Consider the following 17,887-nt stretch of genomic DNA (forward strand, 5'->3'; position numbering starts at 1 on the left):
GAGATGAAAGAGAACTTTGAGGTCTTTTCTTCAATATTCTCATTTTACAGATAAGGAAACAGAGCCCCCTTCAAAAAAATGAAGTCACTTGACCAAAGTCACAAAGATAGCAAATGGCATAATCAGGATTTGAATTCAGGCCCTCTGATTGCAAGTCCCACAATCTGCTCCTAAATTATTACAAAAGGATTCAAAAATTCTTTGCAAAATTTTGCCTAAGAGCCTTTCAGATTTAAATTGTATCCTATCAACAAAAAACCTCCCAAAATATAGTAAAGTGCCAAGTATAGTACCTAGCATTTGGTAAGCAGGCTTTTAACAAATACCTCCTCCCTTCCTCCCTCCTTCCTTCCTTCTTGACTGCCTGCCTCTCTCTTTCTTTCTCCCTTCCTCTCTTCTTCCCTTCCTCTCTTCCTCCCTTCCTTCCTTCTCTCCTTCCTTCTTCCTTCCCTTTCTCCTTTCCTCCCTCTTCCCTTCCTTCCTTTCTTCCTTCCTTCCTTCTTCCTCCCTTCCTTCCTTTTTCACTCCCTTCCTTCCTCTGTTTCTTCCTCCCTCCCTTCCTTCCTCCCTTCCTTCCTCCCTCCCTCCTTCCCTCCTTCCTTCCTTCCTTCCTTCCTTCCTTCTCTCCTTCCTTCCTTCCTTCCTTCCTTCCTTCCCTCCCTCCCTCCCTCCCTCTCTCCCTCCTTCCTTCCTTCCTTCCTTCCTTCCTTCCTTCCTTCCTTCCTTCCTTCCTTCCTTCCTTCCTTCCTTCCTTCCTTCCTTCCTTCCTTCCTTCCTTCCTTCCTTCCTTCCTTCCTTCCTTCCTTCCTTCCTTCCTTCCTTCCTTCCTTCCTTCCTTCCTTCCTTCCTTCCTTCTTTCCTTCCTTCCTACTTTTCTCTCATTAATTAGTTTGGGGACTATTTTTTTTTTCAGTTTTCTGCTTTTCAGTTCACTGAGTGGAACATTTTAAAAAAAAACTCTAAATTTACCCATGTTTTATTGTCATGGCTGAAACAAAAACAAAATTGCAATGGCTCCATTGAACAAATAGGGAGATTTTCATATTGTCAGAGCTCTGAGGTTGCTTCTTCCATCAAAGGGGATTTAAGGAAGTCTTATTCAAAATAATTTCATGTTTCTCAGGGTGTGTTTGGAGGCTGCTACAGCTTCCCTTTTGCTATTCCATCCTAAGTTTGTTCACACTCCAAGTCAACCACTTATAGAGGTAAACTTAATACTAATTTATCTCTTCTAATGAATTATTTTACAACAGCATGCTGTAACTTCATGGAAGATCTCATTTCATGAAAAACAAATGCCTGCAGAGACATGGGGTCATTACATATCCAATGACATGGGGTCATTACATATCCAAGGCAGCACAGGAAAGGGATGGAGCAGTATTTGACACTTATTGAGAACATCTGTAGCCACATGACAATCACACCTAAAATGCATTTAGCAAATCTTCAGAAATGGATCATTACTGGTGATTTTAAGAAAAGTCATTTGTAGTTTTGCCAAACCAGAGAATATCATTCTGTGCGCAAGTGAGAATTAGGAGAAGGCTTGGTCTTAGCAAGTCAATAATAGTAAGGAAGTGTACGTTTGTACAGAGCCATAATGTTTACAAAGCACTTTTCTTCTAAAACTCTATGATATAGGTAAGACAAGAATTAGTTTTCCCATTTTACTGATTACAGTGAGACTCATGGTGGTACTCCAACACTCGTCTTATGGCTCTCTAAGGATTCTCTTCTCTAGGGTTTGTTTGAAGACCTGAGGGGGCAATGGAATGTCTTCTGTCTGTGTTCTCTTATAAGTCTGAGACCTAGTTGTTCCCTATCTTGGACTTCAGGAACAGTAGAGGAGAACCTATTGATACCAATAGTGGTGAATAGTCATGAAGAGTTCTAATTCTTCATTTGAACTATACCTGAAGCATCCTTCCTAAATTTTTTCTTTATTTCAAAGGTACCAAAAAAGAGAGGGCGCTTGGAATAGTGAACAGAACTAGAGATGTGGCTACAAGATACTAGTGCAATTCCTGCTTCAGACAGTTGAAAGCTATGTATTTTAGGGAACCATCTCCAATTGCCTGACCCGTATCTTGCCACTGGACCCAGATGGCATTGGAGGAGAAAGTGAGGCTGGTGACTTTGCACAGACCGCTCTTAAATCCAAGTCACTTGCAAGGGAGCAGCTAGATGGTATGATGGATAGAGTATGGATAGAGTACTAGCCCTGGAATCAGGAGGACCCAAGTTCAAATATGGCTTGAGACTTACTAGTTCTGTGACTCGGACAAGTCACTTAACCCCAGTGGCCTCACTCACCCAAACAAACAAACAACTAATTCACTTGCAAGTCAAGATATCACCTTTCTGATGTCACTGGGCCTCTTGGAGAATGAAGGACAAACAACAGCAACAAGAATGTGCCCATAAGCAAGCTACCAAGTCTCTCATAGTCTTAGTTTTCTGACTTATAGAGATAATTCTTATGTAATCAGAGGTGCCCTGCCTGATCGGCTAAACTTGGGCACCTTCTCTGCAACTCTGGAAGTATACAATGGCCCTTTCTGGTGGGCAGGTGCCTTAACTGAACATTGGAAAACGGAAGCTTCAATGGGTCTCCAAATGCCTTCCACACTCCCCTGCCTCTAAAAGACAAACAACTTCTAACTCTCTCTGTTTTCTTCCTCCCTACTTGGTAAGGGTATGAAGCATCAGACACTTTGAAAAGCTGTCCCTTGGTAAGGGTAGGAAAAAGATTCCTAAGATACTATACTTTTGGATTTGGTTTTTTCATAAAATCATTAGCTTCCATTTGCTCAATTCTAATTTTTAAGGAATTTCTCAGTGAGCTTTTGTACCTCCTTTCCTATTTGGCCAATTTTGCTTTTTAAGGCATTCTTCTCGTTAGCTTTTTGTATTTCCTTTCATATCATTTTAATTTCTCTTCCCATTTTTTCCTCTACCTTTTTATCTGATTTTCAAAATCCCTTCTGAGCTCTTCCATGGCCTTAGACCAATTCTCTTTTTTCTTGGAGGTTTTGGATATAGAAACTTTGATTGTGTTATTATCTTCTGAGTGTGTGTTTTGATCTTCCTTGTCACCCTAGTAACTTTCTATGGTGGGAATCTTTTTCCATTGTATACTCATTTTCCCAGACTATTACTTAGTTTTTAATTCTTTGTTGAATAGGGCTCTGTTTCCAGGATGGAGGGTGCAATGTCCCACGCTTCAGGGGTTTTGTGCAGCTCTTTTCAGAAATCTTTCCAAAGACCTATACTGCCAGCCAGCACTACTACCCAGATCTGAGTATGGGCAAAGCAACACAGTCTTGCCTCAGTGCCCGCAAAATGGCCTCTGTTATGTCCCTCTGATCGACTGTCTACTCTGTGGGCTGAGATCTCCAGAGGCTGCTGCTGGTACAGCTGCCCGGGGCACTGCCACTGCAGTGCAGTTACCCCTGCTCTTGATTCAGTGACTCCCAAAGTCCCATCCTGAGCTGGAGCTCCGCTCCCACCAAAATGAGCCAAACCTTCCCTGCTGAGTTGCCCTTGGCCTCTGAGAGGTCAGAAGATTGCTGCCATTGCTGCAGATTTAGAGACCCCCATCTCCTGTTCCTGGTTTCCTGGGCTCTGGACTTTGCTGGCATAGCCTGTGCTGTGATTGCTGTCCAGTTCCATCCTGCTGACCTTCCAAACTGCCTTCAGCTGGAAAGTTATTCGGCTCTGTCTTTTTTATGGGTTCTGATACCCTAAATTTGTTTAGAGTCATTATTTAAAAGTGTTTGGATTTGGGGAAGAACTCGGGGGAGTCCCTATCTTCACTGCCATCTGTCTCCCCTAAAGCACTGTTAACTAAACTAGACCAATTTTTCCAAAAGCTCTACCCTTCTACAGGCCAGGCTAGTTTTTTCTTCAAAAGCACTACAAACAAATTTATCCAGCCATTCTGGAGAGCAATTTGGAACTATGCCCAGAGCTATCAAATTATGTCTCTACTGGGTCTATATCCCAAAGAGATCATAAAAAAGGGAAAAGGATCCACATGTGGAAAAATGTTTTTGTAGTGGTGTAAAGTTCTGTTGTCTCTAAATTTGCAATCGTTCTCTGGGAGGAAATCTCTTGGGGAGCTTCTGGGGAAGCAGTCTTGGTTAAGTACCTACTTAGCACCTAGTAAGAACCTAACAGTGGCAAAGAAGTGGAAACTGAGTGGATGCCCATCACTTTGAGAATGGCTAAGTTATGGTGTGTGGATATTATTGTTCTATAAGAAACAATTAACAGGAAGATTTCAGAGAGGCCTGGAGAGACAGATGCTAAGTGAAATGAACAGAACCAGGAGATTATTGTACGTGGCAACAAGATGTGATCAACTGTGATGGACATGGCTCTTTTCAACAATGAGGTGATTCAGGCCAATTACAAAAGACTTGTGATGGAGAGAATCATGTGCACCCAGAGAGAGGACTATAGGGACTGAATGTGGATCATAATACAGTATTTTCAACTTTTTTGTTGTTTTTTTTGCTTTTTTCTTTAGTGTTTTTTTCCTTTTTGATCTGATATTTTCTGTGCAGCATAATAAATGTGGAAATATATAAAGAAGAACTGCATGTTTAACATATATTAGATTACTTGCTGTTTAGGGGAAAGAGTGGGAATAAGAGGGAGAAAATTTTGGAATACAAGGTTTTGCAAGAATAATTGTTGAATATCTTTGCATATATTTTGAAAATCAAAAAGGTAATTTTTAAAGTACTACAACCATCCTTGAGACACAATTATTGCTCATACTAAGGCTTGAACATTCATTAGCCTCTTAAAAAAGCCAACAAATTCAAAGTCAGGTACTTATCCTCCCTTCTGCTTATGGAGGTGAACCATCCTGGCCAATGAGGAGGCAGAAAAGAGACACTTTACTAAGTCGATATTGTCTTCTTGCTGAATATCCTTTCCATACTAGGTCTAGGTAATTTTCATTCTAATGTTAGTTTTTTGAATGTCTCCTGTGTTCTTTTTCTGAATGTGAACCTCCATACTGGCCTAAATACTAGAATAGGACACTTAGCAAAATTCATGGGATGAGATCAAAATGTCACTGTGCTCACAGCATGGTTAAAGTAGGGAAAGGGTGATATAGACGCAGAGGAAGGCAAACCCTTGGTAGCTTCTGTATTTCTGGCATTGTAATGTTCGGTAAGCTATAGCTTATTGTTTTTGTTGTTGCCATCTTGATGTTGGGGTCAGGGTATGGTGTATTTGTGACTGATCCATCCAATATGAATTCAGAAGGCTCACAAATAGTCCATTAGAAAAATAGTAAAATAGTGGTGATGAGGGATGTCTTGACTTGTAGATTAATTGGATTTAAGTGAGGCAGAGTCACACAAAATCATCAGCCTCACTATCTCTTCCAGATGATGTAATAGGACCTGAGTCCCCCTGAATTTTGGGGGAGGGGGGTGGGCCTGGGTTAGAAAAACCCTGAATCTCCACCCCTCCAAGCCTCTGGGGAAATTCCTAAAATGATCCCTACCCTCCTACTTGGTTCCCACAGGAAACTCCCACCTCCAATTATGGGAACCCCTTTGGCCTGGGCCACCACCCTTTATTGATTTGGAAATTAGTCCCTCAAATCGCTTCCCAAGCCATAGAAAGCTAAGTAAAATCACAGCTCTATTCCCCAATCCTAGCTATCTTCCTAATCAGGAAAAGGCCTACTGAAAGAGCTTCTTATTAAAAATAAACTTATTTTTGCCAACCTCCATTGGAGACTGGGACTGTGAATTCTTTCGCAAAACCTATGACACCGGCCTGGGGACCTCCATCGCTGTTAGCATATCTCCCTTATTTCCCTTATTATCAGATGGTCTATGAGTACTATAGATTGTCCCGAATCGCCAGACTGGCCTGGCTCCATCCTGACCTATAACAGTTTGGACTTCCTAACTTGGAGAGGAGTTTCTTCTCTCCCTTTTGACAGTCTTGCTTAGATAAACCTTGGAGAAGACTCCCTCTTCCACTTGTTTTTCTTTTCCAAAGCATAAACAAAGAACAGTAACCCTGAAATGGTTATTTCCATCCTTTGTGGCAAACTCATGAGTTTGAGAGGTTGGGAGTTCTTAGGTTTCTCAGTCAGTACTGACAGGTAGCAAAAGTTTTCTGCAACTAGCCTTCCTAGAGATGATCATTGATGGTGAATGAGCCCAAACCATGTGGTTTTATTGAGCCTGGCGGGAATTGTTCAGATAGCACAAAGCCAAATTCAACAATCTCATAAAGTTTAAATATTAATTTTCTTAACATCAACCTTCAAGGAGAACATAATAGGAAGATTAGGTTATTTTGAATATTTTAATGGAGGAAAGGAAAGAAGGCAGGGAGGTTTGATAGCTTACTCAAAGCAAGCACTGAGCTACGTGTTGGGGATTCATATACACACACAAACCAAAAAAAGTCAGTTTTTGCTCTCAAGAAAGATACATTGTAATGTGGGTAAAGGACTCACTAAAGGATGGGGAGGATGAAGGTAGTACTGGGATTCTTTGGAAAAGACTCTGAAGTTAAGAAAGATTGAAGGCTAAAGGAAAAGGGGAAGGTATGGAATGAGATGGATAAATGGTGTCTTGGAAACAATGAACTATATCTCTTTAACTCTCTCTCACCTGAACTAAAACCTGAGACTCCCAGCTCTTTTCTTCTCGTCAGGGCAACTTCTGCCTCCTGGGAAAAACACTCAGACCAAAGGTGCCTCCTTTAATTCAAATCCCTCCCAGACTGAGGCTGGGAACCCCAGAGGTTCGTGCTCTAAGTGTCATGGAAGCTGAGGAGACTCCCCAATCCCAGTCATAAATTCGAGCAGGAGGATCACTGGAGGGACTGCCTCTCCACCACGACAGCCTAACACATGGTGGCTGCTTGGTACAGGGGTCGAGCCCCTCCCCCCCAATGCCCTTGCCTCTGGCAGGAGTTTGGGGCTTGGGCAAGTTCCCCCTAGTTCCACCACCACAGCCCAACACATGGTAAAATGGGAGGGGCTTCTCCTTCACTCTCGCTCTGGCCCTCTGTTCTCTTGTCCCCCTCCCCCATAGAGTGGGGATAGCACGGGGGCTCAGGGCCTGTCTGGAGACCTCTCCTGCTTTGCCAGCTTGGTGATTTAATGGTGAGATTGGAGAACCAACTCTCTCTTCTCAGACCTCCAGAGAAATTTCTTAAGCACCAACTATTAGACAGACAGTTAAGAGATTTGGAGAAGCTTAACTGCATTCTTATCTTGATCTGCAGCCCTGAGAGGTGGGCCAGGCCCATCCTCCAGACCCTGCCTCGGGAGCAGCTGGATACTTTGCTAGGTTGGCCATCCTGCCTTAGAGCAGTGGCTGCTTTTAATTGAAAAGGCCCCTTTAATTGAAGAAGCCTCACAATTAACCTTGGGGTAGCCATTTATTCCCGGGGTTCAGAGCATTTTTAAAAGCCAAAGGACATCAGTGGTTTGGTGGAAAGCTTATCAGAGTCTCCTACCTAGCCTGACTCTCGGGGTCAGTCACATCCTTAATCCCACCAACCTGCTCCTTGACTCCACCACACGGGGAGCAATGACACCCTTGAACCTAGACTACTTAACACTTTTACTACGGATGAGAACTTTTTGCTCCTAGCATTTTTTCTCCCATCTTCCCTGCCAGCAATTAACTCCTTAACTACTTTCAGCTGGGGAGCTCTGTGGGCAGTGGGGGCATTCAACCAGCATTCTTAAGGCCCACAGATGGGACCTGATGCATTTTCTGCAAAAGGCCCCATTCCCAAAGGTCATCATCTCAACCCCACTTTCAATCTGCTCCTGAGATCTGTTTTCTCTAGGCTTCAACCGCACTTCAGCCTGGAGAACATGGAACGACAGATTGGGACACACAACACCCCTTAGATGCCCTGCTGCTGTTTTCAGATCTCACACCTCCCCTCCTGGCATGAACCCCAAGTGAACTTAGGGACATCTCTATGACCATTGCCAGCTTGAAGAAATTACAGAAGAGACCTTTGCCTCTTTACTCCAAATGAATTTGGGGGTGACTGCTTGAAGGGGGGAAATATGGGGGAACCCCAAAACTGCCCTGACCTGGGAGAGGGAAGCCATGAGGTAAAGGCTTGAGAAGCTCCTTGAAGGGGAGAAATTCTCTTTGAATTCTTACCTCTGTGAAAGACCCACCAGAGGGAGTCAAGCTAAAGTGGTTTCATTGTTATCTTGGTGAACTATTGATCTCTATTGAATGAAAATTGGCTTAGGACCACTCCCAAATAAAGGGTCCCATTCTTCTGGAAATCTAGGCCTGGATGCAGTAATCTCATTCAATTGAAACCTCAGTCTCAAATCCCTTTTAAAGGGCAACTTTGGGGCTCATTTCTTTGCAGAGGACTTGAAAGAAAGAACATGCCAGGTCAAGGGACCTCTCCTTGGCATAGCTGCCTGCAAGGACCCCCTGCCTGCTGAGAAGACACCCTTTTCTCAGCTTTAACCCCTCTTTATCTCTGCCAGGATTTCTCTGCTAGACCTTTACTTCTCTGTAGGGACCTTGCCACTGAGGAAGTCAGGCTCCTAGCAAAAGCTGACTTCTCAGTGCCAACAAACTTTTTTGCCAGCCTAACTTTTCAGGTTTTCGAATTCTTTCATGTTGGACCTACGCTGACCAGAAGGAATTCCCACAACTTTCTGCCCTGCCACAAATCTCATCATTAGATGATGTCTCAAAAAGAATTTGTAAACTTAGACCATTTCCAAATCAAGAGGCAAAGATTTTATTTTATGTTGTTAGAACCAGGAATTCAACTAGGGCCCACCACAACAAAAGCCCACTTAAATTCCACAAAAGCCTTCTGCTGTCAATGTCCCTCCCTAAAGCCCACCTAGCTATCAAGGACCAGAAGGCTGTGTGTTTTATTCACCCCATCTGTGGGAGCAGGCACTTTTGCTCCCTAGGCCATTAGATATGTAACACTTGCACTACTTTTTACAGGGATGTTTTAAGGAAAGCACCTATAAACTTTTAAAGCACTATATGAATATCTTTTGAAAAATTCTACAATGATAATTGTCAAAAAGGAGTCAATTTTATAATACCTGTATCCAATAAATAAGCAGCTAAATTGGCTTTGGATTGAGCACTTAGCTTAGAGTCAGGAAAATCTGAGTTTAAACCCTGCCTCAGACACTTATTAACTAAATAGATCCAAAATTTAAAAAATTTTAAAAAACAACAATTAGTAAATACATGTACCTCCAAAACTGTCAAAAATGATTAACTGTTGCTAATATCTTACCTTTCCTCATGTTTGGCCCTGACCTTTGCTTTGTCTTTCCTTTTTTCGATTTGAATAATTATGAAGTCCAAGGCTGATGATGATTTAAAGAGAGTGAATAGTAATGCCGGTTTTTACTTTTCCTCTTTCATCAAGAGATCTTTTCTGGTGACCACTATTTTCATTTCTCTGGGAGTCTGCCAGAATATGCTTTTGAAACAAGCATCAAGCCCCAAGTCAGGATAGGAAAATAAAAGCTATACTTTTTAATGTTTACTTTAGCAAGGACTTTCTTCCTGTAAGTCATGAAGGGCACCTAGAATGGGGAGGCATTGCAATTTAACCAATTTTTCTAGATGGCTATATTGGTTGCAGCAACCACTGAGTACTAATGCTGATACTACAGAGACTATCTGACAAGGGTCAGGATGATGGGAAGCCATTAGTGCTTCCCCTAGAGATAGAGATGACTGAGATCCTTGCACTAGCAACAAATTCATAACACAGCAGTAGAGACTGGCTTATCCTAAAATTCTTATTGGTTGGTGAAATAGGTGGGAATAATAATTTTAAATCCTCACTTTCCTTTTGGATTTCTTTGGTATAATTCTGAAACCTGGAGCCTTCTTTTTATTTTTTTCTATACAAATTTCCACAATTATCATGCTACATGAGAAAAATCAGATAAAAAAGGATTTTGGGTTATGCTTGAGATGAAAGCTTCATTTTGTAAGCCTTAGTTTTGCTCTTCCTTTTATTTTTTGCTATATCTAATGAAACTGTGACTGCAGTTCAACATCTGTCATATGAATGAGGGAACTATTTGAGAAGAGAGATTCCAGATGAAAGGTATAAGGTAAAACTATAGATTTTCCATGAAAAAAAACTTCTTAGTAGCATGTTCTATCATCCCCGACTTTAACTTTACCACCTTCAGTCCAGGTTGTAAATTGCTGTGTGAGCTTCTCTTATGTGTGTGCACATTCTGATGAGACCATTTAGATGGTGATTTGAGTAAAGTATTATCTGACATAAACATAGAAATTACATACTCCCTTGTTAGATAATTAATATAGAAACTTTTTGTAGGCTTAATAGATGCAGCATATAAATTGTTGTAGGCTATGTATATTTTAGAACCTACCTGTGATGTTCCAAATATTCCAATGTATACTCAAAATGTTATGTGTTAACCATTCCAAAAACACACCTATTACATATGTTTAGAGCTCGAGACCAAAATCAAGTATGAAATGAGGAGGAATACATTTCAACAAATTCAGACATGATTCTACTTCCTGAACTTGTTGGAAAATTTAAATCTCACACATTCCTCTACTACTAATTCCTTTTAGCAACGAGCAGGCATGCATCAGTAGTCAATGAGAGTTTGTTGAGGTGATAATATATTGAACATTTTACCTTTGAAGTTTAGGCTTGTATACCTACATGAATTTTGTAGTTAATTACTACATTTTATAAAATAACACCTTTTTCTCTCTTATTTGATTTCAAATAAATTATTGCAGTGTCAAAATTGCTTTTATCATTTTTTGTGTGTGTGTGTATGTGTTTTATCCCACTGGTATGTTTTTAGGAGATAGTTATATGGGAAGTAACATTGTGTAGCAGAATGAGTTTTATATCCTGGGTTTGAATCCTATCCTCAGCATTTATCAGCTGTGTTCAAGTCACAAGGCAAATTTACTTCTCTTTTCTAAGCCTCTTTTCTTAAGTCAATATAAAATATTTTGTGATGTTTTATAATTAATTTATAATGTATAACATAATCATAATATAGCTTAATATAAAATAATTATAATATATGCATTACCTCATTTAGTTCCAATCCCAAAGGTTCTATGACATAGATGCCAAAGATGTTATCTCTTATAAATTATTTTATAACCTATTATAATTATAAATTACATAATACAAATTATAACTTAAATGATTATATTAAAGTTTATAAGAGATAACAAATGAGATAATGTATATAAAGCATTTTAAAATTCTTCATTTAAAAATATCAGTTACTCCATAGTTAAAATCATTACTATGCAGATTATTTATATTATTAGTTATACAGATGTTTTTTATTATTATTACTATCTAAAGTTAAAATCATTATTATACAGATTATTTAGATTATTATTAATTATACAAATGTTTTAATCTATAAAAGCTAAACAAGTTCGACCACTTTTTCCCATTAAGTTATTGTGGTAGTATTTAAACCTAAAGTTTTCAGGCTCCTATTTCAGGTAGTACAATGCGTGAGCTGAGCACTTCTGTTACTTTCCAACACACACACACACCCCCTTAATAAATTAATAATAAAATACTGTTGTCAGTAATATCTGGGTGACTTGAGGTTTTTTGGTTGTTATTGTTTGTTTTAAATACTATAAATGAATCGCAGAATTTTAGAACTGTAAGACATCTTAGAGATTATGGTTCCAAGCTGTAAGTAAAGAAGGATAAACAGTCATCCACAATTTGCTTAAGGTTCTAAAGTAAGGGGCCTTTTCCTACTTTTAGTTACATTTATTAAAGGCTTACATGTGCCAGGCATGATGCTAAAGCTAGTAGGTACAAAAGAGTCTAAAACCATTATCCCGGCCCTCAAGCAGCTCATGTTTTAATGGGGGAGACAGTGAGTAAGTAGATACCTAAAAGATAAACACAGAGTAAATAGGAAGCAATCTGAGAGAGGGGGTTACTGGGGCAGTGAGCTGGTGTGAAAAATGTCAGGAAGGGAGAACATTGGAGGCATGGAAGATAGCTAATGAAGAGGCAGGGAGGAGAGAAAATTGCACTAATAACATCAAGAAAGCCATTGTCATTGGGTTATAGACTATATTTAAGGGAGTAAAGTGTAAAAAGATTGTCAAAGTGGCAAGTGGCTAGAATGTGAATGTTTTTAATGCCAAATATTAGATCTTGGAGCTAATATAGAACCATTAGAATTTACTGAATGGGTATCAGGGAAGATGGATAATGTGGACTTGCAGAAAAAACTCTCCACCTTATTAATGGCCTTCCTAAAATCAAATACAATACTCCAGATGTTGTCTGACCAGGGCAATAGATAGAAGGGCTATCAATATATTATTGCTGGGCACTATGCTTTCCTTATTGCAGGATAAGATGACATTAGTTTTCTTGACTTCTACTTTACATTGTTGCCTCTTATTGAGTTTCTAGTGATTGAAACCACCAGATCATTTTAAAAACAAACTATTGTCTAGCTATACTTCCTTCATTTTTTACTTGTAAAGTTGATTTTTGAATCCAAGGATGACTTTACATTTATCCCTATAACATTCTATTTTATTATTCAGTCTAATTTCTTAATAGATTCAGTTTTGTTGTCAATATTTTTAAACCTTGTTCTGTCTTCTAGTCAATAAACCATTCCTCCTAGTTTTGTGTCTGCACATTTTTTAAGCATGTCATATATAACTTTTTTTTGTCTAGGTAAAAGAGACCATTCTCTGCTCCATTTCTTACACAGCCTTAATTCTGATTGGGCATTGTCTCAGTTACTGAGATCCGTTAAAGACTTTAGCTTAAAAAGGCCATGGTCTCCTTGTATATTTGAGGTCATCTTTAGTTATCCTGAACAAATAATGACTATTCTCTACATTCAGCCATTGAAAAAACTCTAAATTCAACTAATTGTGTTATTGTCTATCCTCCTCTCTTTCTATATGTGATTTATATATGTGACTCCTCCTGAGCCATCTGGGGCCCTTATTATTCACAAAAAGAACTCTGCACCTCCTGCAGCACCTCTAAGAACCCTTCTAACTAACAGTGCATGATTTTCACATTGTAGAGGCCCCAAGTCCGTGTGGAAGGAATAACTTAATCAGATTCTATTATATGCCCTAGTCTCCATATTCTGCATATGACCACTAGGTGGAACCGATGAGCAAGGCTAGCTAGTGGAACAATCAATCACTTAGACTAAGGGGCGTCCCTGTGTAAATGTACCTAGAGGTAAAAGCTTTGTTTTCCAGTAACTCACCCTTTTCTTTTAGAAGCAATGGCTTTCTTTTCAGGTCTACTGATCAAAAAAATGATTATTTACTTGCTTAGTAATCTTAGACTCAATTTTCCAAGTGCATTTTTCTGGAGGATGGTGTTTTTCGTTTCTGTTTTTGCATCTGTCTCTTTTTGTCTTTCTCTCTTTCTAGTAATACTTAGTTCCATGGGATCCCATTAATTCTTTTTCTTTGTGAAAATTCTGTAAAATACTCTATCTGTGAAATCTGCTCCCCCAAATCTGGGACACATGTTAGATGGAACCGTTATGTCTCCCTCTTCAAGGTTTTGATCATTGTCACCTCACCAACCAGATGCTCCTTATGGGTTGGAATAAGAACCAGAATATAATTTCTTTGTGCGGTTTTCTCTACTTTTTAGAGGATAAAATGATCATTAAAGTCAAGAAATTATTAGTGGCTCTGCTTTTGGCATGAAGAGCTCCATCAGATGTTCAAATAATTGAAATTCCTCATTACTATTATACCATGCTTCTCTGCCAGGCTTTTGATCTGTTTTAATAAAAGATGGAGAGATTTGGGCTATGTGAGAATACAATTAGGCAGATTTGGATTTATGTGAGTCACTATACACCAAATAGTCCTTAATGGTTTGATGTAGACTTGGAAGGAGGTCTCTAGGAGAGTACCCTTGGGATCTATGCTTGGCCCTGCAATATTTAACATTATGTATTACTGATTCAGATAAAGGTAGAAATATCAGTGTTATCAAATTCACAGATGAGAAAAAAGTGGGAAAGTGATTATTGGATGACAATATCAGTATCAAAAAAAACCTTTGAAAGACTAGAGCACTGGCTTCAATCTAAAAAGGTAAATTTTAATAGGACTGAAGAAAAAGTCTTTTAGTAGGCCTAAAAATATTTAACTTTTTAAGTTCAAGTCTCAATGATATCTGTGAGATCATATTTTCCTTCTTACATTATGATTCTTTTGTTAGTTAATCCTGTCATACATATTTTGTATATTTATTTATAGACACCTGAGGCCACTAAATTAACTATTGGTACTTTACTTCATTGGATTTTGACTCCTATAAACTAGACACCTGGATTTGGAAATTACCTCAAGTGCTTTCTAGCTATGTCACCTTGGATGAGTCATTTAATTTGTTTGAGCTTCAGCTTTCTTATTTGTAGAATGGAGATAGCAAATACATAACAGGGTTGTTGTGAAGATCAACTCCAATAATATATTGGACATTTTGAAAACTTTAAAACACTACATAAACATGAACTATACAATAAAATCAGATTAAAATAATCATTTCCTGCCAAAAAAAAGCATAGGATCTTATACAAAATAGTTTTTCCACAATTACTTGTTGAGTTGATATGAATGTTGACATGATCCAGAGTTTGTGGACCACCTTTTTAGAATAATGGGCCACAGAAAATACTTTTAAATAAAATATTCCCTTCCTGAGCTATATTTTAGTCTTGTGTCTCATGTCCTCCAGAAGATTCAAGGGAAATGTAGCTGAATTTTCCAAACCATTCTATTATATCTGGCTTTTATTCTTAACTATACATATATAGTTCTCTATTGTAAGTAGAATTCACTTGAACTGGAAGTGCTAATTTGTTAATACCTTCCTTAGGGTTTTACCTCTTGGTATGACAACTTCAATGCTTTCATCATAGTTTAAGTGTAATAAAACCTTATTTTATATTCACAGGCTTTCAAGTTCCTAAATCTTCTTTAGTCAGCCTGTTTCTCAACTATGTTTTTTGGGCAGAGATTTTTAGAAGCTTAACAAAGTCAAAGATGAGTACTAAGGCTTCTGACTTTCAATTTAGGGTGGTCAGAGAGGAAATAGAATAGAAGAAAAGCAAAGACAAGAATAAATTTAGTATAGTATGGATTTGGTTTGAAGACTTCCTCAATGGTGAATTCACTAGATTTCAAAGTACATATCCAATTTTTGGCTAGCTATAATTGTTAGAGATTTTGTCCCTCTAATGAACCTAAATTTTCCTCTTCGAAATTCCTATCACTTAACTACCCTCTTGAGCAAAACATAACAAATTGAGTACCCTTTCTACAAGATAGCCCTTTAAATACCTAAAGATTACTGTTGTCTTGCATACATTGTCTCTTCTTTAGACTAATCATTTTTAGTTCTTTAGTCTATGTAAAGCCTTGAATTTTCTGATCATACTGATTTCCCTTTCATGGATTGTAAAGGGCTTAAACTCTTGAGTTAATGCACTGAGGTCCGGATAACCAAGCACTTAAGGCTAATTACCCATTAGACAATACTGTATTAGAATATGCTTGAAAAATGGCCCTTCCCACTATTCTGTACGGCCCAATCATTTGGTGTATACAGAGAATTGTGGGAGGGACTAGGGGGTGCAGGGAGACTAGCTGGGGTCACTGAGAGAGAGAGAGAGAGAGAGAGAGAGAGAGAGAGAGAGAGAGAGAGAGAGAGAGAGATGAGGAGGTGAGGTCTTGGAGATCCTGCATGTCCAGTCCTTTCACTTCTACTGCTAAAGACTAAGGACTTTTGCTTAATCTGACTTTGGCTGATTCTAAGGTATCAGGGAGCCAATGCAGTCGTCACAATGGATGAACCCTAACTTTGTTCTGGTTTCCTAAAAGGTGGTGATTGAGAACGAAAACCAGCCCCATATGTTGTAGAGGGCCGAAGATAGTGGGAGAACTCTGGGTAGGGTATAAGATCCTTTAGCCCAGAGGGAACCTGCCAACTGCTATCTGACTTGGCTCCCCATTTCCCTTGGGTGTCCACCTCCCTTCCTGAGAAATCAAGGAGGCTATGACTACCTATGTTCTACTGGAAGCAAGGGATACTTAGCAGGGTGCTTATAGTTAGCACTTAGTGTGATTGATGAGATAATGGTTCTCTAGTTCGCACATAGTGTGCTGTAATGATGTAATCATACTGAGGTATTTAAGGGCTGAGAAGATTGGAAATGACACACTCCATCTTAGACCATCCATCCTGGTGGCTCTCCTGCCTCCTGCCTCCTCCATTAAGACCAAGGCTGCTCCTGAGATCCTCCAGAGAGCTAGTCTGGACACTACACATTTTGGTGTCCGAACAGGGACCTCCAGAAGGACATAACAATATGTAGTCTAATGACATTTCCTTTCCCACCTCTGCCAGGTTGTTTATTGGTGTCCCCAGAGCTCTTTCTCTATACTACAACTTTTAGAACCTTTTGCTGTTGTTTTAATCATGTCTAACATTTCAGGCTTTCTTGGCAAAGTTACTGGAGTGAATTGTCATTTCTTCTCCTGCTCATTTTATAGATAGAGGTAATCAACACTGGGCAAGTATCTGAGATGGAATTTGAATTCATCAAGACGAGTCTTTCCTGATTTCAAGCTCAGTATTCTATCCATTGCCACCTAGCTACTCCTCTTGGAACTTAGCTCCCCTTAAAGTTTTGTTCAAGCAAACCTCCTAGAGGAGGCTGTTTCTCATTTAACTAAGTAGAGCTCCCCAAATAATTTATTTTATGCATATTTTGTATTTGTTTGTCTTTGTATATATTATTTCCTCTAGTAATGTAGAAACGTTGAAGGAAGGCACAATATTTTGTTTTTATATTTCCAGCGCCCAGAACAGTAGATGCTATATAGTAGGTACCTAATAAATGCTTTTTGAACTGAGATGGGAAAGGGGATAGGGAAGGCTATAAATTTCTCCATTTTAGACTAGAGGATTTCGACCTTTTTATATCATAGTCCTGTGGGCAGTCTGGTGAAGCCTAGAAACTCTTTTTTCAGAATGTCATTTTCAGAAGGCATAAAAAATGCAAATGTAACCAAATATATTGAAATATAATTATCAAAATGTTAAAAAGATGTATTATACCTGGTGTCCTAAAAGACTTAATGCAATTTTGAATTGCCCTCAGCCTTATGAGACAAGCCGTGTTGCAGCCAGCCTATCCCCCCTCCTTAAAGTCTCATACAAAAAGATCCAACTCTGACTAAAGCCCTTAGGAAACTGTGGTCCACGGAAGTTGCGACTTCTCACCAACCATCCTTTCTCTTTTCAGGGCTAAACGTTACGTGTGGTTTTCTCCCTTTGGAGGGTGAGTTCCTGGAGGACACAGATGATCCTTTTACAGCTTGGGTCTGCAGTGCTTAAAGTAGCTCCCGGCATGCAGAGGCGCTTAATGAATGTTTATTAGATGGATTGCCCTGGATTAGGGAGGAATAGGGATTACGCGATGGAGGTGGAATTTGAATACAGGACTTCTGGCTCCAGCGGTGCGGGTCTCTAGCAGTGCCGCACATCCAAGAGGTACACGATTATTTCCCCTCTCCCAGAGGATGTCATGGAGAATAAACAGTGTTCTGAAGGGCTCTGAGTTCCTTAGAGTTGCCTATAATAAGTCTAATGAAATGCTTATTGTTTATTCCTTTTATTTGGATTTCATTAAGACGATTCTTTGCATTTGCCTTAGGGAGTTCGTCCTTAAAGAGGCCCCGGAGACCGCTAGTCCTGTCCCTTTTAAACCTCAGGGACTACAAGTTTCCTCTGGACGGCCCTCAGG

At 39.4% G+C, this 17,887-nt stretch overlaps 1 protein-coding gene across 3 annotated transcripts in view; it reads left to right on the plus strand.

Annotated features, from left to right (window-relative positions):
* The window catches only part of BEND7 (BEN domain containing 7), a 278,824-nt gene that overhangs the window by 22,594 nt on the left and 238,343 nt on the right, over positions 1-17,887 (plus strand). Inside the window, exon 1 of one of the 3 annotated variants that reach the window (XM_074268595.1) lies at positions 17,415-17,634. The exons of the other annotated variants lie outside the window; for them this stretch is intronic. The gene's annotated coding sequence lies outside the window, so the exon portion shown is untranslated. Of the gene's footprint in view, positions 1-17,414; positions 17,635-17,887 lie in introns of those variants that run through there. 3 annotated transcript variants of the gene reach the window in all.

Source organism: Sminthopsis crassicaudata, chromosome 5, assembly GCF_048593235.1.
Source record: "Sminthopsis crassicaudata isolate SCR6 chromosome 5, ASM4859323v1, whole genome shotgun sequence".
NCBI lineage: Eukaryota > Metazoa > Chordata > Mammalia > Dasyuromorphia > Dasyuridae > Sminthopsis > Sminthopsis crassicaudata.